Genomic DNA, 22762 nt, shown 5'->3' with positions numbered 1-22762 from the left:
AAGAGAACACTACTCTGTCTTCAAACAAATAATTAAGGGGAAGGTTAAAGGAGGTTACACGGAGGTCATATCTTTAGAAACTGGTCAGAGTGTATACATTAATTTAAAAAGAAGGCAACCTCCCAAGTTTCTCCCCCCTCCCCTTTTAAAAAAGGGCATTTACACAATACAGAACACTGAGGCAATTCATAATCCTTTCACCAAAGAGATACAGAGCTGGCTTTTATGAACATTTACAATTAATAAGCCTATTCTCACTTTAATATTAACAAACGGAACAGGTCATGGTGAAATGAAAATTAAGGGAAAGTTTCTGAATCTAGTTAATGCATGTGTACCTAACATACATAAAATCTGCATATACTTGAATGTATCAAGTTATTTGTCTATAAGCTTAGAAATCTAGCACAAGATGTATCTCTCTGTGAGCTGTTAATTGATTCTACAGATATTTTGTGAGGAAACAATAGAAGCCCTAGGTCAGTGGTTCTTAAATTTGGGCAAACCATTCTTCACCCCTGAGTGAGGACCAGGGTGAATGTCATCTGAAAGGGAGAGTACAAAATTTTATGGAAAATGATCCCATAGCAGGCCAAACTGGGGATATTTCTTTTTTTTAAAATAAGAGCTTTTATGTATCAGCCAACAAAATGGCGAAGACTATGAAACCATGAAGTGACAAAGAACATGTTCAAAACATGGGTCATAATACGTCTTTCTTCTGTTCTAGCTGGTTATACTATGTTAAAGGCCTTTTTGAATGACAGTGTCAGAAGGTAGCCTTGTGTTTCAAATCCTAATGCAGATAGGAATGAATTAAAGTTTCTGAATTATTTAAAAACATTATCCTTTATGAATGCAACTGGGTGATCAACAAGCCAGTTAAGACAAAGAAAACTGATACTTCAATGAAATTTATAAAGGTGCCAAAACCTGGTTCCAACTAAAGGAAAGGGTTAACTTACAAGTTTAAAATATATTAGCCTTTAGGGTATGATAGCCTGGTCAAAAAAATATCTCAGACATTTGTGTGCTAATCATTTACTTTAGAAAGAAATACAACATCTTTCAAAGAAATGAATTAAATTGTTAGATTATAGGATCTGATAATTCTGCAGTTATAGACACATACATGTATATGCTAGAATCCTGATCAAGTAAATCTATCTATAATCCTTCTTTGCTTTCCTTATAAACTCTTTATTTTAAATTTAAGAAGGGATTATGAAGAAAATAGTAAAACCACTTGTTTTGACATATAGACCTTGCAATTTGTCAAATGGGTTTCTTCATATTTAAAGCAGATATTCATATAAATGAACTAATAGTCCTGAATGTAACTCGCAATGTAATAATAAGCAATGATTCAACATCTATAATCCATACAGAATATACTGCATGGTCTCAGTGGTCTTTGAAATTATAGATATCTTCATTTACTATCACAACCTTTCCATGAAATTATTGCAACTATTGCACAAGTGTCAATTTTCAAGAAAATTTGTAGGAAGGACAAAATTCAGCATAATACTACATAGATGACCAGATGATCTAAAGAATATCACACTGGGATTCCTCACCTCTCTGCAGTAGTGGAAAAAAAAACTGACACTAAATTTAAGATAATGTTTGAGAATATCAATATAAATCTATTTCCTTCAATCATTGTATCTTCTATCCACATTTTTGAGATTTCTGGAGCCAATTAAGAACAAAGCAAGGAGCATCAAGAATACTAAATTGTTATTTCATTCTTCTAGAACAAAGCCTATTGCAGTTCCAGAGATTTCAAAAAGTTCATATAAAATTGTAAGTTTTAATGAGAAAGAAGGGGAAAATTAATCAATAAGTGATTAAAGAACAGAATATTTACTACACTACAAATCATTAATGTTTCCTCATAAAACTGGACAGAGATATCAAATGGGATGCTACTAAACTTGGTCCTTGACCCCTCAGTCTTCAAAATCATAATTTATTAAGAGCCACAGTGGCGCAGTGATTACAATGTAGTACTTCAGGCTACTTCTGTTGATCACTAGCTGCTAGCTGTTTGGCAGTTCAGGTCTTACTGGCTCAAGGTTGACTCAGCCTTCCATCCTCAGTAAATTGAGGACCCAAATTGTTGGGGGAAATGCTGTAAACTACTTAGAGAGGGCTGTAAGGCACTATAAAGCGGTATATAAGTCTACGTACTATTGCTATTTGGATAAAGAAATAAAGGAATGCTTATCAGATTTCCAGATAATAAAAACTGGATGGTATAGCTAATACTCAGAAATAAAGAAATATTAAATCGATCTTAATAAAACAGAAAAATGAGCCCAAAGTAAAGAGAATGAAATTTAATAGATCCAAGAAATAAAATCAAAAAGCACTGTATATATCAGTGGATACCTGATTGATAATGGTACTTGTGAAAAAGTCCTGAAGTAATAGTGGATTGCAAACTGAATGTGAATCAAGTCCATTATATGTTTCTTTTAAAAGCAAATTAAAGTACTAGGTTCCATCAACCAAAGTGTAATTTCTAAATCATGAGAAATAATCATTCTTTATTCAGCTTTAGTCAGATTCCCTCTTCAGAGGATGTAATCCTTTAAGAATGATTCACAGAAATTAAAAAGATTCTGAAAAAGCATTGAGGATGACTAGATTACTACAAACTAAAGAGAGATTGAAGGACATAGTATATTTATTCTTATAATGAGATAATTCAGAGCAGTCTTCCAACAAAATACAAAGTATGTAGCATGGAAGAAGGACATCATCTATTTCCTTTTGTTTCAGAAGGCAAGGAGGTACTGATAGTCCTTGGCCTATAACCATTTATTTAAGCAACCAATTGAAGTTACAATGGCACTGAAAAGAAGTGATGTACCACAGGTACTCATGCTTACAATCTTCACAAATGCAGATCTTTACAACATCTGCATGATCATGTGATAAAAAAAAAAAATTGCAGTGCCCAGGGCTATGTGATCACCATTTGCAACCTTCCAGTTGGCTTCTGGCAGGCAAAGGGAATGGGATAAGTTGGGTTTCCTTAACAAGTAGTGAACATTCTTTTATTGCCTAAAATATCTCAGATCTTGATTATAAAATACTTATTTAAAATCTGTTAACATAATTTTTTTCTTTCATCCTTTTCACTAAACATATCCATTTTACCAGGTTTAAACTAACTTTGATGTTTTGGGCAAGATCATTTTGAGCAATATATGAGAAAAACAAAATATATTTTAAATTGTCTTTGATGACTTGGGTAACTAATTCTGAAACACATTTTTTACTCTGTTTAAAAGTGGTTTGTCATTTAACACTAGAGAGACCAAAAGGATATTGAATAAAGAATAGTACATAAAACAGTTAATTCCTAAAACTAGTGTTCCAAAGTTAGAGGTTCTTAATAATGATTACTCATGGATCAAAGTATATTTTCTATTTATGAAGAGACAATGTTACAAGAGATGAATTGATTTAGATTTACAGCTTAGGCTCAACTGTGATCTGACAGAAAAAGGAACTTCCTGACATGCTTCTCTATTTCTATAATAATATAACCTCCAAAATTCAACACTGTTTAATTACTCTGCTTTTCTTTTTGATTATGTCTGCTCTGTGGAACTAATATAGTGGCATCTGTATATTTTGTCACCTTCAGTTGATACTGATTATTCTTAGCCTTCTGATGATAATTCTAGACTGTTGCATATTTTTGTTTTCAGAGGGAACTAGAAGAAAACCTCTTAATTTATATAGAAAAATCTGTACTGATCCTATTTCAAATTGTGAACTTTGTAGCATCACTTTGCTTTGAATCCTTAAAATTTTTGGACATTTAGTCTGACACTTTCATCTAATGAGATTGGATAAAGAGGCAAGGCTGTATCATTGTGGCAAGATTTGTGTTTGTGTGTGTATCTTTGAATTCACTAAATATCTTAGCTAGGGATTTCTCACATAACAAAGAATATACAGTTTAGTTCATAAGAAGATGATAATGATCTCCTTCAGACTCTGTAGCCTTTTTCAGGAGTGATGAATATTAGATTCTACAATTCCATCTCAACATCTGCAGATTATAGACTATGATTTATTATCAGAAGTTGTGATAGGTTGTATTTAGTGAATAGTTAGTTGTGTTAATAAATCCTATGGTTGAGCTACTTCTGGATAATTCTAAAAGTGGTCTATTATCAAACAAACAACAAAGCCTATCATGTAATACAAACAAGTCACTGCCTGCCTGTTTCCATACAGTCAGGAAGAAACTTCCCATCTCTGAAGGTTTCCACTGGGAAGCAGAGAAATGTTTGACAATCCATAGACTGAATAATCTATTTGGTGGTGGAGGTAAGACAGTTGGTGTTGGTCATGGTAAGACAGTTCAGGAGATCTCTGTAGCATGTCTCTTGGATTTCTTAATCCCTGTGGCCTCCATGTAAGTGACCTAAATTATGAGAATTACATAAAATTATATAATTCATAAAGTATGAGGATGCATTGATCTTGAAGAAGTAGATCTTTACATTCTGAAACTGAAAGCACCTAGATATGGTAGTAGTATATGATTATTTAATGAGCCTTCTCAAGAAATTCATCTGCTTTAATGGTCTCCAATTTGTTGACACATGCCATACCTCAATGGATGGCTGTATGAATTTCAAAATCATAGACCTTTCTGATATGCACTATGGATTTCTGAGGTGTGTTCAAGATAAAGCACCAGTATTGTGAATGAATCATCTCAATAGTGCTTTAAGGACAAATTCATCTGACTAAGTAAACAGTCTTGTACTCCTTTATTTTTTATTCTGAAAACAACTTCATAATTCATGGAAGATTCAATATATCAGTCATAAGACTTATTTTCTAGTTTCAGACCTATTACAAATGTAACTGTCCCACTTTTGTTTTGTAGCCTGATATGATGATAAATCTTTCATATTTTCTTCCTTGGAACACATGATAGACCTTACTTTATTTTAGCAATACAGATTTAGTTATTTCTTTCTTCATCAGGAATACATGTATTCTGCACACCAAAGGCATCTCCTCTGGCCATTTCAGGAAGAGTGCTATTTTATGTACATCCTCTTCTTCATGGTAGTCAATTACTCATGAGTACAATAGAAATTGTCGTTGAAAGCATCGCCACTGGCCTTCCACATTGTCAGTAAGCTTTAATTTTTATAGAAGATGCATTTTTTGAGGCAGTCACTCTTCAGCTAACAAAAAAGAGCACCCCTCTGTAATTGGTTTGCAGATGGTTTGACCGTTCAATAATACATTTTCCTCTTTTAACAATATTTTTGCCAAATCTTAGTCTCTAGCACATCACTATTATTACATAGAAGTTGAGTTTTACTTCTATCAATATGTATTGTTACTTATGAGTAGACAGTGGTGAAACTGATTGTATTTATTCGGATCATCTTGGATTCATGTCTACCTGCAACAAAAAATAACTTTAAAAATGCCATTACTATGCCATAATATGATAAGTTCAACTTTGGTAACTATCAAGTGTCTCCCACAGTGTTTGCTATAATCACTTATAATACAGAATTGAATATTCTATTGAATCTTGCATTGCAAATATTGAATCTTGCATTGCTAAATCATTGCAAACATTTTTCTAGGATTTTTATTTAGTGATTTAGTTCTGGTTTTGCAATTATTTTGTTTCTGCTTGAGAATGTGGTTATTAGAAACTTTATGTATATATTGTTTTGGGTCGCTGTGTGTGTGTGTGAGAGAGAGAGAGAGAGAGAGAAAGAAAAAGAAAGAAAGGAAGGAAGAAAGAAAGAAAGGAAGAAAGGAAGGAAGGAAGGAAGGAAGGGGGAAAAATAAATTACCACAAAACTATAACATATTTATGATAGTTTTGTGGTAATATCTTTCCTTCTCATACACACAGAGTAAGATACTGTTTTGCATTTAATAGTTTAAAAAAAACTAGCAACAATTTAAAAAACTGTACTAAAATCTTGTACATACATCTCAAGAAAACAAACTGTAATTATTTTCATATAACAAAGTCAAATCAGTGAATGGAAAAACTGATCTTGGTTAAAGGCAGAAAAAATGAAACCGGACCACCAGTGTTTTTCAGCTGAATTTTAGATTGCATCATTAATATTTGAACATTTGCATGTTTGTCACATCTGACTGCATTCGGAGTAACATATAGTATGGTAGATATTTGAAAGGCATACCCAGTAATGAACATTCATGAAAGTATAAAATGTACTTAAACATGTAAAGTATTTAAACATGCACATTTGAATTTAAATAAGCAATAACAAACTGTATTTGTATTACAGTTTCATATGCCTTTCCCATCATAGCTTGTATCAGTACTTCATATAACACCTGATCAAAAAGTTGTTAGTGACCTTTACCAATATATATACCAGAAAGCCATGAGATGGAGCCAAACCATAGTATTCTGATTGCAGTAATCACTGGAGGCAGACAAAGCTACTCCTGGTGTGCAGTGCAATCCAGGGCATATTAGAACTAAAACCATCATTCAATACTATTTAATTCCAAGAAATTGATATAGCAGCCTGATTTTCCAGATCTTTTGTGAGTACAATATATGTGTTGTTCAAATCAATATTCTGTGAAACAAAATTAATTCTAATGCCTGCCTGCCTATCTATATATCTACCTATCTATGTATCTATCTATCTATCTATCTATCTATCTATCTATCTATCCATCCATCCATCCATCCATCTATCTGCTATTATGGCTTATTTTATTTGTCTTAAAATATAATAGAGCTATCCTGAGCAAGTTTACTTAGTCCCCTCCCCCAAAAACCCAAAATACTGTATTCAACACTTTTACTCCCAGAAAAATAAGCTTAGGAATGGAGCCTTAGACAGCTATAAATGGAATAGTATCCATTTTACAATATAATGGATATGATTATAAACTTACTGTGAATCCCAACAATGACTAGATAAGCAGAAATAAGTAAGTAAATATCCTAATATAAAATGTAATAAAGAATTGCTGCTACAGAAAATAATAACACACTGATTTGTATTACAAGCTTTCAAAGTTTTTAACCCATACATGTTTAAATTTAATTTTTCCCTAAAATTCTGAATGCTAATAATCTGTGAATGTAATTACATCTATTGCCATGGGACAAAACATTTCAGTTGGTTATGATTTTCAGAGTAATGTCACTTGTATTTCTCTAATGCCAGAAGATTATTCATATGAAGTTATTTGATATACTGTAAGAGATCTTTTATAGATATATGAGACGAACACAGGAAATACAGACTTCATTAGCTGTTCCTATCTTAAACATAAAATGCTAAGCCAATAGATATGTGTAATATATTGCCTCATCCCAAACCTGTTTTATTGCAAAAACCAAATTACTTTGAAAATTTTATTGCCAATATTAAAATTCCAAGTCTGTATGTATATAGTTTATACAGCCACTAAATACAGCTTCTAAAAGTCTTGAAGTTAAGTAACTGCTATGTGCATAATGCAGACTGTTAGTTTTGTTTTTTAATTTATGAATTTTTGAAGCATTTAGGCTACACTTAAATGACATTTTGCTGGTCACCAACTGAGACAAAGCTTCCCTCTTTCTAAGCAGTTTTTGGAAATGAGCCTCATTGAATTTGATTAGACTTCAGTAATTCATCAAAAATATATACTGAAATAAACTTTATCAGCAACTGTCAGCTATGCTTACTTTCCACCCAACCACATTAGGATTCTGACTGTTTTATATGAACAAATAGAAATGACTATTCATTTGCACAGCTGTCAGTTTGCTTTCTGATTATTATGACATTATTTGATGAGGTTATACATTAGTTTGATAGTAACTATGTTTAAAAGTAGCTTTCTCAAATGCAGAAGGATGTTTTGAAATAATTTGCTAAATATATTTGGACCAATCAAAGTGACCATGTCCTATACTATGGATATATCTGATTAGTCTGTCATCTACTCTGAAGAAGATGTAGCCTGATTCTCCTATGTTGTATAGCAGACCAGCTGTTAGCTGTCTGTCAAGCACCTAAAGTGGACAAGTAGTCCAGGAGCAAAAATGTCACTCCTTTGATCTGGCAAGGAGCAGCCGCTGATTTATAGAGGAGGACTTTGTTCTTCCGTTCTATTTTACTTTCTTTCCTAAGGCAGAACCACAAAATCCAGTAGAAAAAAAAAGAGTGCCCTTCTCTGCAACATCAACAAGCTCTGACAACTGCAACAGGGTTTTTCTTGGCCCTAACAAAGCTCTTAGGCATCTCCTCTGACGCTCACCTTTCCCACCCACCTCCTTCCTTTTGCAATGTGATAGTTATTGTTTAATTCAGCTTCTGTAAATGGAATGGACTGTGGCCAGCAAGCCTGAGGCATAAACACACCTGTATGAAAGAAGCCTTATTGTAGCAACCAACCTCCACGTAACACTACTGGCTCTTGAGTTCAGAAACTATGCTCCATTTTCCTAACAGGATTTTTTTTTTTAATCCACTGTCCTATTTTCACTATGCTTGTATATTTTCTCACAGCTATTAAAATCTTGAAATCCCAAAGCAAAAGGATTAAGATACACAAAATACGCCCACCTTCACAAGCTGTCTGTCAACTTTATGGACTTTAGAAAATTTGTTATGAACAGCCTTGAGATTTTAAAATTCATAGTCAACATAAATAATACAACTGCCAATATAGCAAATGTACCTAAACTAGTGCAAACACCTTAAGGATCAATGGTGTCAATTTTTCAGCCACATGTTTGCCATACTGACAGTCACAATCAGGGAATGACACTATACTGATTTATTAAGGATTATATAAAGGGGATTTGGTAGTTTTTTTAAAAAAAAATCTGATTTCTTAGTCATATTTTAAAGAACAGTACCTTTTTAAGGCATCTCTTTCTTTTTTTCTTAGAGATTGGACTTAATAGCCTTATCTGACTCTCTTGTTTTACAATGCCACTGAGAAAAATCGTTATATATTGTTAAAACTAAGGAAACATTTTTAATGATTGAGAAATGTAAACTCTTCTTATTTATTTTCCTTAAGACCGCATTAACAGCAATGAAAAGCTTAAAATGAGCGACTGGATGAACAAAGAAAATGTGCAGCTATAGTAAGTACTGAATTAGCTTATAGATATGGTATTGGCTATATCATCCTTTGAAATACTATTCATTCCTTTTAAAAAGGCAAAAAAGAATATAATCATAGTTCTGGGATAAATGCAAAGATAATTTAGTACAACTTGTAGTGTTCACAGGTATTTAACGTGTAACTGAGATAAGTGTGTCCTAGCCTTAACAAACTGTCACAGATGATATGAGGTATTTGTAAGGATCTCTTACACTTGGAAAGTGCCCTCCTTTGCTTACTGGAGAAACTTTTTTGAGTGTATAAAATGAGTAGGAAGGGCTTTGGGGACAGTAACACTATCTGCATATTTAAAGTCTTCAATTAGTGTCTGAGTTGTTCTTTGACCTTGTTTGTTCCCCTATGTTCTTATAAGCAAACCTGAAATTCCATATACCACTAGCTCTCACATCCCTGAATTTCCAGAGTTCTAACTATTGTTATTTATTATTTATTTTTACAAATAACTCAGTACTGTAAACATTTCCAACATATCTTTCTTCTCCTATTTCCCCCTCAATAGCAATTGTGTGAGGTGAGTTGGGCTGAGTGACTGACTGATCCAAGGTCCACCCAGATAGTTTTCATGGCTAAGGCAGAACTTGAACTCACAGCCTGCTGATTTCTAGCCTGGTGCCTTAATCCCTACACCAAACTGGCTCTCACTATGCCAATATATACCAAATAGTCTTTTTAAAAAAATACATTTTCCTTGCTTGCCAACAGACACTATTCTTCTGAAATTATGCACTGTTTGCTTAATGCATTACAAACTGAATTTTATAAGTAAAACTTAGCAAATACAAGTAATCCTTGATTTACAACAGTTCATTTAGTAACTTGCTTTATGACAAGTTTTCACACTTTATGACCATTGCCGCATCCTCATGGCCACGTGGTCAAAATTCAGACACTTGGCAACTGATTCATATGTATGATGCTTGCAGTTTCCTGGGATCATGAGATTTTGCAAACTTCAGACAAGCAAAGTCAATGGGGAAGTCAGATTCACTTAACAATCGTGTTACTAACTTAACAATAGCAGTGATTCATTTAACAACTGTGGCAAGAAAGGTCATAAAATGGGGCAAAACTCACTTAACAACTGTCTCACTTAGCAATGTGAATATTGAGCTCAGTTCTGGTGATAAGTTGAGGACCTCCTGGAGTCAAACTGTAATCACAAAATTCAGCACAAAATATAAAAATGAAAACATAAACAGGGAAAGAAAAGCAAACCTTCCAAAATCTACAATTTTACAATCTACAGAGTTCCGTATTATAGATAGCAACCTCTGGGGAATCAGTGTTGCAATTCACTGTCCCAGCCTTACAAATACCACTGGACCAGAGGTGATATTAGCAGGTTTTGACCAGTTCTGGAGAACTGGCAAATACTACTTCTGACTGGCCCTTCCCCCATTTAGTCTCTGCCTCCGAGTCCCAGCTGTTCGGCTGGGTCTTCTTTTGTTGCCCTGCACAGAAGAACGGAGCTGGAAAGCAAGTTAATGGGGTGGGGAGGGAATGGGATTTTGCAGTAACCTTCCCCCAGGAGTGGGGAGGGAATGGAGATTTTACAGTATCCTTCCTCTACTATGTCCACGAAGCCATGCCCACCAAGCCACAACCACAGAATGCCACCACTGCACTGGACATGACATTGATATCACTAGAACATGCGGTTCACATGTTTTAGTCTGTTTTCAGGTGGTTTGGGGAGGATTAAGGTTAGGAACAGGAAAGACCTGTAAAGGTGAATTGCTACAGTCTTGTTTTTAAGATCCATAAATCCCCAAAATGTCCTGAAACTGCCCTTTTTGCAGATCACTAGGGATGGGAAAGGGAGCATGAGATCTCTGGGAAACACCAAGCAGTGGGAGGTATAGATATAATAATTTTTATGTAAGGGTTCCCTGACATCTGAACATATTTTCCAAGGGTTCCTCCAGGATAAAATTTTCATGAGTGCAACTATTTATTGGAAATGCTTGTTAGAACAAACTACATAATATTAGCAGCAGAAGTTCCACATAGCAACTTCACATAATTGGTTCCCAAACCTCTGAACTGGTAGGTACCTTTTAAAATAAAGTTGAGAAGACCATGTATGTTTGTTGAGTATTTACATTTTGGGTTATCTTTAACAAAATGGTCTTGCGTTATTTAACATAATAGTAAATTATTGTCATATTAAAATCTATATAATATACAGACACATAAACTAAGAAACTAAGAAAGCAGTATAAAAGCAAAAGGGTATGGAGAGGTTCAGATTGTTTTAAAATAATAAAATAATAACACCAATTTTTGACTCCAAAAATTATCTTTACCACTAAATTAAACATGCCTATTAGACCTAGAATAGACTTATAATAATTTTATTTTCACTTTGAATGTACACTAATCAGCATACATTAAAATGCAATTTCATTGCATTCAGCTCTCACCACTTCCAATGTATCGTTATTACAATTGTTAAATGATCACTTTTTACAAGGTGACTTTTTTCATAACATAAATACTAACTAGTTGCAAGTCCTTGATATTTCTCAAGATGGCAATTCAAATCCCGAATTTTCCATCATATCCCATAAGTGCATATCCACTACAACTGTAGTTTGCATATTGAATGTGAATATATGCTTAGCAAAGGAAATCACATAAAACAACGGAAATAAATAAATAAATCTGCTAGTATTGTAGTCTGGTGTTTCATGGATATCTCATTTCCTATAAATTATATAAATTGATCCACATATCTTCTGAAGGCCCTGAATTATTTTATTTGTAAACCTTTACTTATAACTTTTAAAGGCTAAATGTTTCTTCACTGTGCAACATTTTTAAAAGACCAAGAACTATAGCATGGTGCCCTCTATATGTACAAACAGCACCTGCAATTAGAAGCTTTCATTTCAAATGCATGTAGGGTCTTATTCTCTCTTTCCTTTCTCAAATCTATTGTCATTTTCTTTGCCTTGTTGCTGCTGTTGGTATTTATTTACTTAAATTTATTATAAGTGCAGCTACTTTTCTTCCAGCGGCAGTATGGCACTGCCATTCAGTTCAATTTCCCAATTCATCATCTATACCTGGAAATATTTTTTCAAGGACAAATTAATCTTTTTTGGAATGCCACTATACATGCAAAATGGTAATTTGTAGCACAAATCTATGACGCCTAATGTTTTGCTTGTTTAATGCCATTTGTTTGATCAGCCCTCTGATAGAGGAATAATCATATAGAATGGGGGAGTGAAAATTTGAACATATTTCCTGTCAGCTCATCAATGAATGAATAACATTCTTAAAACTGATAGAGACATCTCTATGCATAACAGTGATGAACTGACTGCAATGCATTTGGATCTGTAGAAGAAAATATAGTGGTTGAATGTTAAAATCTGATAAGAAGTGTGTATGGATAAATTGTTTGGAAAGGTTTTTGATTAGCTTTTCCTAATCTGATGTTCCCTGATGTGTCAAACTTCAACTCCACTAATTCCCAAGCAATATAGCCATCAATAATACTGGCTGAGCACTTTGAAACTTGAAGTTTGACTCTACGTGGAGGCATTAAGTTGGGGGAGGTGTTTTAAATAATTTACCTTTAACATATAAAGGGAATAGGGTGGAAAAAGAGAATTAATGCACAAACACATGTCCATATAGATGGAAAACCTGATAGGATTTTAAAAAATAATCTACAATGTGTTAGAAATTTCACAGCACAAAATATTTAATATATACACACCTCTGTATTTCAACAATTTTCTGTTCTTTCATTCAGACAAAACTGATGTTTACTTATAACAGTTTTAAACATTACTTGGCCCCCAAATTCTCTAGAAGAGGTCAGCATGGGTGAAGGGTTTGGTTTCTATAAGCAATACTGTCATTCCAACTAACAGCAGTGATTCATTCACAGGAGGGAAAAAATGGCTCTATTGTTGGATTTATTGACTCCAGGGAGGGCACTCTATTATAACCATAGAGTGCTCACAACCTGAGCTCTATGTTGGTCCACCTAAAATTACTATTTGCTGTGAAGAATTGGCAAAGCAATTCTTGAAACGATGGAATGAAAGGAGGAGAAGCTCTGTCAGAAGCTTTTCTTTTTCTCTAAGCAGGAGTGAGCGGTATATGATTCTTTCTGTCTGACCCACTCATTACTTTTTTTTGTTCAGTTGCCTTTATTAACATATTAACTGACTAGATAGTCTACAGAAAAAAGTGCATTTCATTAGGTAATGTTATCACAACTGCCTCTTTATTAAGAAGAAAGCAATATTCAACCCAAACATGTTCAACCTGGTCAACATAATACATACAGTGTAAAACTACACAATACATATTTAAAAGGGACTGTACCTGTAGGAGAATTTGTGCAGATTGCAGGACATTTTAGGGAGGCTGTTTTCTATAAATATTAAATTTATTTAATAAGATGCCAACTTTCTTATAATTATTTCTTGGTTTAGATATATGCTTTCCTTTGTTGCATGATTATCATACATAATGATAATATTTGTAAAATATTAGGAAATTATACAGAAGAAAATCCCCAATAAAGGATTTTCTTCTATTTAATTTATATCTCAAATAATTCAGTAAATGAAAATTAAAATACTTTAAAACTTAACAAACTACCCAATAAAGAAAAGGATGGATAAAGGTATATAAGAAATATTACACTGCACTGGTATTTAGAAAGATAAAGCAAACAAACACATCAGAATTTGTTTCCTATTGAAATGAGGCTTCAAAATCAGACAGCATCCAAGATATCTGGGGTTGTGTCACGTTGCTTATAGATTTAAACAGCAATGATTATTATCTGTCTTGCATTTTATGTGTCAGATCTAAATAAAAAGGAATGCAAACTTTATTTTTCTTGTCCAAGTTTGCTTATTGTCTTTGAAATCCCTTCCTCTCAAAAGCTATAGCTGTCAAGAGGCTGCAAATGAAAAGTCAATACTGGTGCTGTTATGTCATATTACATCCCTTAGGGTATAGAGCTGAGTTTACTCAGTGTTTGGGATTGCTTCCCTTCCCCTCCTTCTTCAGCTTTAAGTTGTGCATTCTAACTGCACACTTTTCTTTGTTATGGTCCAGAAAAAGATTTTTCATTGCAAAAATGTCCAAGAAAGACCACTGATTTATTCTATTGTTTTTCTTGACCAATAACATTACCAGGAAATTAGGATCAAGCTGTCATATACAATGTTTAATTAAAACATAGTTAACCTATTTATTATGTGATTTTATTTGTAGAACATAAGCATTTTGTTGTAAAATCCCTTTCATAAAATAATATGCTAATAAAATATAGTGCTATATTTGATTACAAGTTAAGTTTGTAACTTTCTTAACCTCTGCTTTCCTTGCAGAGGTAATCTTGAGGGGGAAAAGTAAACTTATTATTACAAATTTAAGAAATCCATATAAGTTCATTTTTTTGTTCCTTCGGTTCAATCGTGCCTGATTCTCAGAGGCTGCTTGGACAAGTCTATGCAATTGTCTTGACAAGGTTGTTCAGAAGTATTTGCTATTGTCTCCTTTCTAGGCTGAGAGAACATAACTGTCCCAAGGTCACCCAGCTGACTTTGAAACTAAGGCAGGACTAGAGATCACTGTCTCACAGTTTCTAGCCTGATAACTTAAGCACTCCACCAACACATTCGTAACATGTGTTATATTTTGTGTTTTCTTGGGGCTGTCATCTTAGCTAATTAATAGTTCAGTCGACAACATTTGCAAGTGACAGAAAAAAAATGTGGCATGAACATTTCATAGAAAAGAATGTATTTGTTTTAAAGGGAAGAGAACTAAATTTTCTAGTTTATCTAAAGTGTTTATACATACTTTAAATGTGCATTTGAATGTTTTCTTATTTCATGACAATAGCTTAAAGTAACGAAGGAACAGAACCTCAATTTTAGAGGATATATTTTGCATTAGGCTATTAGATCAGGGCTGCAAAAATCCTAACCACCATTAGAAGGCAGAAAATAATTTTGTCCAATATATCTTTGCTGCCATAAAATGGCTACCTGTATTTCTGCAGATTAGCACTGATAGCCCTTGTTTCTTTGAAAAAGGTTCCAGGTTAAAGGGAAAAAGATCAAATGATGTGCAAGATCTCGGATCGAGATTTTGGACAAAGTCAAATTAAAGCAGGCTGAATAAGATTAAATAAGTATTCTGATCTAGCATTCTGTAGCTTGCTAAGTTCCTAATTAAGCAATTAATTTACCATTTTCCATTATACTTTTAACATTAGGATGAAATGGCATTTTTAAAAACTGTTTTAAATCATAGTAGTGATTTTAAAGTTTAGCCATTTTAATAATTGAAAAATTTAAAAATATTTATATGGTTACACTGATATTTTGTCATATTATAATTAAGAAAAACATCTTTAAAATTCTAAAAGAGAAACCTGAATTTCACAAATACACACAGCAAAAAATCTACTGATTATTTGTTCAGCAAGAGGCATAAACTGTTAAAAATAAGAGTGGAATATATAAATTCTCAGAAATATTACCAGAACACAAAACAGGGTAATGCTGTAAATACAGTTAATATATATGATAGCTGTAGATTCTTATATTGAAGGAAACAAAAATAAAAATAAGTCCTCGATTTTTTAGGATTGTCCCTTAAATATTATATGTAAGTGCTTATTTTATGACTGCCAATAATATCAACAAGGATCAAAGATAAATATTATAATTGTTAGTGGCCATGATAGGTATTTCACTGTCTCACTCTTACTTAAAATATCACTATAGAAAAGGATTATCATGCAGTCAGACAGCAGCATACAGAATTACATAATTTAAAAATAGTAAATGCTTAAGTATGGAAAAACAGTACTATAGAGGCTTTGTTCTTCATTCTGACCCCATTACATTTTAATTAAGAAATAATTATAGGAAGATATACAGGGTATAATAACAGATCTTCTTGTAAAATGGAAGAAAAGAACATTAAATCTACAAAGTATAGTGAGATACTCTGGAGAACATTATTATTGGGAAGCAAGTATTTAGTCTGTTTATGTACCATGGTAAAATAGGTGACTTGTCCTGCATTTCTAATCAACCTACTTTCTATTAATCAATAGCTGAAATCCTATGATTTATTTTCTTGAGGATAAGGTTGCTCCTGAATAAGTATATAGAGAACTGTGCTAAAAAAATTTATACAAGTAATCCTCAAGTTACAACGGCAGTTGGGATAGGAATCTCAATCGCTAAAAGATGTGGCATAAAGTGTGATGTCACACTGCTGCATCACTTAGTAATGGAAATCCCTGAGGTCCTTGCTGTCACTAAGTAGAAATTGTGAGTTGTTAAGCAAGCACTACTTGTAACTTTCTGCTATCTTCCGAAAAACAGTGGGGAAGATGGAAAGAAGTTAGAAGTGAAGCTGAATGTTTGTCCTCTGAGCTTGTGGGTTGGTTTCCAAACATTTTGTTACCAAGCTAGGTAACATCTTCAGCAGAATTTAGGGGAAGTTAAAGTTAGAAGTCCCAAGTAATTTGCAAGCCAGGCTGGCAGGCAGGTAACTGGCTGCTACCAAGTGGGAGAGGCTGTGTGAGGGTGCAAGCGTGGAAGATATGTTGTGAGGGCAGCAAGTTTCAGGAAGGATGTGCGAGTGATTGGGAAAGACAGGGTGAGCGAAGAGGGGCTTAGGGATGATGTTTGAGTGAACAGCACAGTGTGGGACAAGCACCTCAAACTCAGGGAGAGTGTCTGAGCAGGAGAGACTTATGTGAGCAACCTGTTGGCTTCCCAAGTGTCTTTACTTATGGGAAGCTGTCAAGAAAGATCGTGAATTGTGATCACATGACATGGAAGCTAGTTTGGTTTAGTGGTTAAGGCATCAGGCCAGAAACTGGGAGACTGCGAGTTCTAGCATGACAGTTAGCTGGGTGACTTTGGGCCAGTTGCTCTTTCTCCCAACCCAACTCATCTCACAGGGTTGTTGTTTGGCAAATAAGAAGAGGAAAGTGTGTTGGATATGTTTGCCACCTTGCCTTACTTGTAATAATATATATATTGATATGGGATGCTGCAAACATTTAGATGCAAGCTGGTTACCAAGCACCCAGATTGCTGTTATGTGACAACTGGGGTGCTGGATAAGTGGAATTTTCATGATCAAATATAACTACCATTCATTCAACACTATGGTAACTTCAAATGGTCGCTGAATGATTGGTTTTTAACTGAGGACTCCCTATAGATTGTTGTTGTTTTTAAAGCAGTGAAATAATAATATTGAGTAAATCTTCCAGATAACAATGATGTAGTAGACATTTCTCATTATGGAAATGAGAAACCCATGATGGACCTTCTTCACTTTTTAAGAGCGAAGATATCAGTACTTATCACATACTACATATTTAGAAATTGCTTTAAATTATAACTTTGTTCAATACACTTTCATTGTCTCCAAGAATGTAAGAAGTCTTACATGCAACAAAAACAGGGAAGGGAAGGGAAGGGAAGGGAAGGGAAGGGAAGGGAAGGGAAGGGAAGGGAAGACTTTATTGGTTAAGTGTGATTAGACACTCAAGGAATTTGTCTCTAGTGAAGAAGCTTTCAGTCTACATGTAAAGCAACAGAGTAATAATAAACATACCACCAATAAGAGGAGATAATAAAGAAAATAAGTATAGTAATAATTCCACTGCCATACAACATGGATAAATGTACATAGACATTATACAGTATTGGAAGAATTAAATGTTCAGCATAGTGATGGCATGAAGGAAGAAACTGTCCCTGCTTCTAATTGTTTTGGCATGCAATGCCCTATAGAGGCATCCTGAGGGGAGGAGTTGGGACAGTTTATGTCCAAGATGTGAAGTGTCTGTAGATATTTTCTCAGCCCTCCTTCTGACCTGTGCAATATACAGATTTTCTATGGAAGCAGGCTGATTGCAATTGTTCTTTTTACGTGATCTGTTGGACTCTGTACCAGATCAGACAGTTATTGAAGTACAAATGACAGACTCATTAATGCCTCTGTAAAACTGTATCACTAGTTCCAGGGGCAATTTGAACTTCCTCAGCTGATGCAGGAAAAGCATTCTTTGTTTTGCTTTTTACAATACAATCAGAAAAGACCTGGAAGGGATCTTGGAGGTCTTCTAGTCCTCCAATAAAAGGATTATTGGAGGACTTGAAGGATTCTACTGCTTATACTGTGCTGTTGAATATAGTAAGAGGTGGTAGAAAAGAGGTGGTCTAAAATCCATTTCATCTCTACAGTTTTAAGCATGTTCAGTCCCAGATTGTTCTGGCTGATCCATAGGGCTAACTGTTCAATATCCCTGCCTATACAGTCTCACCACTGTCTCAATAACTGTTGTATCATTTGCAAACTTCAGTACTTTAACAGAGTGTTCCCTGAGGTCCAATCATTGGTATATGGAGAGAAAAGCAATGGAGAGAGAACACAGCCCTGAGGGGTACCTTGCTAATTGCCTGGGTATTAAATGTAATTTTTCCTAGCTTCACCTGTTGCTTCCTATCTGGCCAAAAGCTAATAATTCACCTTCAAGTATGGACAGGCATGGCTTGCTGAATCTAATTAAAAACCATCCATATGTTAGATCTATATCGGAATTATGTTTACAGTCAAGATCATCCATTTCTGTACATATAATAGTACTGAACATTAGAACAAGTTCAAAAAATGATAAGTGCATGAACTTCAATGGGAACACAATTCATGTTCTGCAATCTATCCTCTAAACTTCTAAAGAACTGCTATGAGTTGGGTAGCCTATAAATTTAATTTATAAATAAATCATAAAGACAATTCATAACACCACCCCAGCCCAACTCAGCAGAATGGCGTATATCCATAACAATCACAGCTGCAGTCATCTTCACCAAGCCGCATTTTGAGGCCTCTGCCTCTTTGCATTCTGTCGCCTCATTTGAACTTCATCATCTTCTTCCTTCTGCTTCTCCCACTGATAACAAGATGTGCCTGCCCTGGCTCTTCACTACGTAGCTGCTGGTCATGTGAGACCATCTTCCTAAGGCTTTGTGAGGAAACCACAGTGCGAGACTTTGGGAAGAAAATTTCATGCAGCCAGCAGCTGCCTCACAAAGGGGCAGACGTAACATGCTTGATCAGTAGAGGGATGGCAAAGATCAGTTTGGACATCAGAGTTTGAGGAGTGCAGGACCGAAAAAGCCATCAATGGAAGACTAAAAAGGGAGTGGAGGGAGTTAAAAAGTGCCTGCAGTCAGAAGTGTAGACAGTCTGCCAAGCACCCACATTTTGATCACAAGACTATGCGGGCACTGCAACAGCCATATCTTTGGGGACTGTCAATGTACTATAACTTCAAATGGTCACTGAATGAATGGTCATAAGTTGAGGACTATCTGCAGTCCAAAGGCAACTGTAATCAATTCTGATGAAACACATTCCAAATAAATTACTTCATTTGCACATATTACATTCACAGAAAGAAATTAAGCTGGCATGATAGATACTATCCAAACCTAGATGACCACATTCAATGCCAGTTTTCAATAATTCAGTATTTTACTCTGCATGACTTTTCAGGAAAATCACAAAGCGAAACAACACAATTCTTTATTCATAAAAAATAAATTGAAGCATAATGTCTTTTACACTATTTTTACGTTTTCATACCTATCATATTTTATGATATATTCTATGCATTTTTATCTGTACTGTATATGAAAAATGTGTATCGGCATATGCTCCAAACTCAGTTTTTACAGTTAAGAACTTCCACACTGTGGTTACAATGTTTAATTAGGTGATGTTTTAACAACAGTTGGCAAATGCAAAGTATTATTCTTTTTTGTATATGGATGCCACTAAACATCACTACTTGCTGGACTAACTTCAGAAAAGGTAACTGTAAGAATGGAAGTACTGCAGAGTGTTTAATACACTAGACAGGGAATCAGGAGACAGAATCAGGAGACTGGCTTAGACTTTGGCAGAGACTTCCTATCTGCCTTGGGGCTAGCTACTGAAGGCCAGATTTATACAGTCTCTAGGGACTTAGTTACCCAACAGCTTGCTCTCCAGGCAGCTTTTGCAAACCCATTAAAAGAGCTGGTGAGGCAATTTGCATGTGGTACATTCCAAGTTATCTACAAATTCTCAGTGGCAGAGGCCTTATGAGGATGAAGAATTTAGGAAGGTCTTAAAATCTGGTTAAACTACCAAAAGCTAAATTCTATATATCAGACATATAAAATTTCTGCTCATTTTAACTATTTTGTACTAGTCTCCTACAAATGTTAGTTTTGTGACTTCATATCAAATTTTACAGTTTAGGTGATTTTGTCTCTAATAAATTTTTGTTACTAAATCGTGAATAATATAGTTCTTCTTTTCCATGGGACAATCCCTCTCCTTTTTTTTACTACCTTACTTTCCTCACACTTTTTCTTAATTCTGTTTCTTCTTTATTCTGGCATGTTCATAAATTCCATTAATCTCAAATAAATATTAACAGTGAGTTAAACTGTTCTGTCAACTCATACAAGCTTTTTCCCCTTTTCAATGATATAATCTAATCATAATCTTGTTACAAGGAGAACTATCCCCAAATGTAATGAGAATTGCATGGCTATTGTTGATTTGAGTGTTAAAGGTGTAACTTTGCAACTCAAAGTATAGGGACAATTTAAGATCTGTTAATTCATGCACTTATTTGGTATTTAAATATTTTACATTGTACAAAAGGTCTAAAGTAGAGTCATGCTTGACTCTTGGTAATGACTGGTCATGTCCCTATAAGTTTTTATATTATAAAAAGAAGTATTTTATATTATAAAAATACTAAAACAATATTGTATTTTAAAAACAGAAAATTAACCTGCAGCATCAGGTTAAAGTAAGATAAAGTCCAAGATTGAAAAGAATGACAGATTTCTTTCTTGCTCATCTTTTTAATGGTAGTTTACTCCTGGTTAATATGTAAACAGAATGTTTGTTACCACAGTGTTTAGCTTGGCTGAACTTTAAGCTGCACAGTATTTTAGTCTAACAGCTTCTAAAATAGAAGGTTTTCCAGAAATTTATACAGATTCTTCCAGCCTCTTTTGTGCTAACATCTTTATCAACAAAATAAGCTGAACAATGCTGGCCTTTTCACTGTTTGCACAGCCTGCTGAAATTCCAGTTTTGCTTGGTCCAGAATTTGCATTTACAGCAGCTAACACAATCTTTTTCTGCTTCAGTGGAAAACCAGCACTTTTTGCAAACAGCAGCAACAAGTAAAACATTGTTATGCCTCTTTCCCAACTAATATACTGAAAATATATTAAAGCATTGAAATGTTTGTATTAAAGAAGAATTTTTTGTTTTGAAATACAAAATATAAAAATTCTAAAGCTTAAAACCAAGCATTATTTAAAACTGCAATAATAGAAAGTTGTTAAAAATGGGTTCAACAAAAAAGAAGTATCACTGATGGCACAAATCAATTAATGATATATTAGAGATACATTGTGGAGTACTTCATACTTTCTGAGTTTGGTTGCTTGCTTGAAGACATTTTATTATCCAACTAGATAACATACAGTAGCCTGCCCTGCCAGAGTTGGTGGGGTTGAATATTCTTCTTGGCAATTCCTTGATTAGGATATCGTTTTCTACTCGATCATTTGTCTGATGTTAATTCCTATTTATTTCTATGCAAATTTGACACCCCTAGTTTACATGGATGCATTCTGCTAGTCTCTCATCTCCTCTGTCTTTCCTACATACTGGCTGTTACAATCCTTATTCTGCATGTTGTACGTGACTCTTGCTTTTTTCTTCTTGGCCACAGGAAGGGTTCCATGATTTTAGAATCTCTTGGACTCATATGACTGGACTACTCTGTGGAGCTGCCTTTAAAGATGACTCAGAAGCTAAAACTGGTTTAGAATATGGTGCTTAAGCTGCTGCAGAATTAAACTTATTATTATACTTTCTGATAGGCAGGTTTTCATGCAAAGTGCTGTTTAATACCTATAATGCTTTATATAGTTGCTGGGATATCAACAGCCACCTTATCAAATAGATTCTGCTCATCCAGCATGGCCATCAAGAAAAGACTTGCTGATAATCTTGCCCCACCGTCTCCTGCAATTCATTGACTAGGACAGGGGCCTGTAAACTTAAACACTCAATGAGCCATTTGGACCCATTTCCCACTCAAAACACCAGGAGCCAATAATTTAACAATTGGTGTGACTAGGTGGCCCTGGCCAACTTGACATCACTCACTCACAGCCATGCCTATCCAGTCGGTCATTTGGGCAGAGAAACAGTTGTTAAATTATTTGCCATGTCTGGCCCCACCTCCCCTCTTGCCACACCTGGCCTCAAGGACTATTCATCTCTCTCTCCCTCCCTCCTCCCTCTCTTCTGCTCTCTCTCTCCCTCCCTCTCTTCCTTTCGTCCATTCCCCACCCCCATTTCCCAACCCCCACACCTAGGGAATAAGTCTGATCTACAGGAAGTTTGGCCACGTTCTCTCTGTCTTTGGAAAGATATAAAAATAAACCTTGTGTTGCAAAAGGAGTAACTG

General features: G+C 34.6%; 1 protein-coding gene across 9 annotated transcripts in view; it reads right to left on the bottom strand.

The window, feature by feature from the left end:
• MEIS2 (Meis homeobox 2) overlaps positions 1-22762 on the bottom strand; it is a 230196-nt gene that overhangs the window by 11418 nt on the left and 196016 nt on the right. The gene's annotated exons all lie outside the window — the stretch shown is intronic.

Source organism: Pseudonaja textilis, chromosome 1, assembly GCF_049901715.1.
Source record: "Pseudonaja textilis isolate UNSWEBS1 chromosome 1, rPseTex1.2, whole genome shotgun sequence".
Lineage (NCBI taxonomy): Eukaryota > Metazoa > Chordata > Lepidosauria > Squamata > Elapidae > Pseudonaja > Pseudonaja textilis.
This window is presented reverse-complemented; position numbering and strand designations above follow the sequence as displayed.